The sequence below is a fragment of the Olea europaea genome, chromosome 11 (genome assembly GCF_002742605.1).
Source record: "Olea europaea var. sylvestris chromosome 11, O_europaea_v1, whole genome shotgun sequence".
Taxonomy (NCBI): domain Eukaryota; kingdom Viridiplantae; phylum Streptophyta; class Magnoliopsida; order Lamiales; family Oleaceae; genus Olea; species Olea europaea.
In genome coordinates this window covers 9,646,222-9,647,323 of record NC_036247.1, presented here as the reverse complement: position 1 = coordinate 9,647,323, position 1,102 = coordinate 9,646,222, and the positions used below count along the sequence as shown (strand labels likewise).

At 40.1% G+C, this 1,102-nt stretch overlaps 1 pseudogene; it reads left to right on the top strand.

Moving 5' to 3' along the window:
• LOC111404437 overlaps positions 1-551 on the top strand; it is a 1,906-nt pseudogene extending 1,355 nt beyond the window's left edge.
• Positions 552-1,102: the final 551 nt, after the last annotated feature.

Here is a 1,102-nt window from a genome sequence, read left to right as displayed (position 1 = left end):
AAGTAAAAACCCATACAAGTAATTGCAAAATCTTATCAAAGGAAACAATTCCTTAGTATTTTCACATGCCAATTACAAAAGCAGCAAGGGAACTTAATGTGGGATTAACCCTTTTGAAGAGAAGGTGTAGAGAATTAGGAATTAGAAGGTGCCCACACAGGAAGTTGATGAGTCTACAAACCCTAATCAAGAATGTCCAGGTATGTATATACTGTTTACTGTCAAGCCTATGATACCGAACTTATTACAAAGTATTTAAGTTACTCGCTTTAAGTGTTTTACAGGAGTTAGGGCAGGAGAAAGGAGAAGGGAAGTTGAGAGATGCAATACAAATTTTAGAGCAAGAGAGGAAGTTGATGGAAGAGGTTCCTGATTTGCAATTGGCGGACAAAACTAAGAGACTGAGGCAAGCGTGTTTTAAGGTAAACTACAAGAAGAGAAAGCTCATGGCTGGAATGCCAGCAATGATATCGAAATCGAAATCTGCAGGCTCTAGTGGTGATAATCCAGCAGCAAGTGTTGAAACAAATTTCAAACAATGGAGTATATAGAGGATCATATAAGTTACGAACACATGCACAATCACATCTAAAAACACACACAAATAAACAAACACATTCAGAATAATGCATCTTTTCAATTTCAATTTTCATCTCCAACTTCAATCCACAAAAAAGTATACACCCATAAACAAACACATCTAAACACACACACAAATAAACACCAAAATGAAAACCCAATAAATCAATTTCAAAAACGGCAAAGACAACAAATGCAACCACAGAAATCAGATTCACTTACGTATAGGTAATGCTCGGCAGTCGGCGGTAGATAGAGAGGACTGACTTTCAGGGATTTACGGACTTCGGTGAGGGAGAGGAGTTTGCCAGCGGTGGTGGATTTTGTCACAGAGAGGACCGACTTTCAGGGATTTAGGGACTTCGTTTCGTCTTCCTTTCCTTCACGACATTTTGGGTCGCCGCCGGTGGTCGCTTTCGTCACAACGACGAGTGACTTTTACAGATTTACTGATTTCGATTTCTCTTCCTTTCGTTCAAGGCATATGGGGTTCGCCGGCGGTCGTCTACTTCGCAAGAGAGAG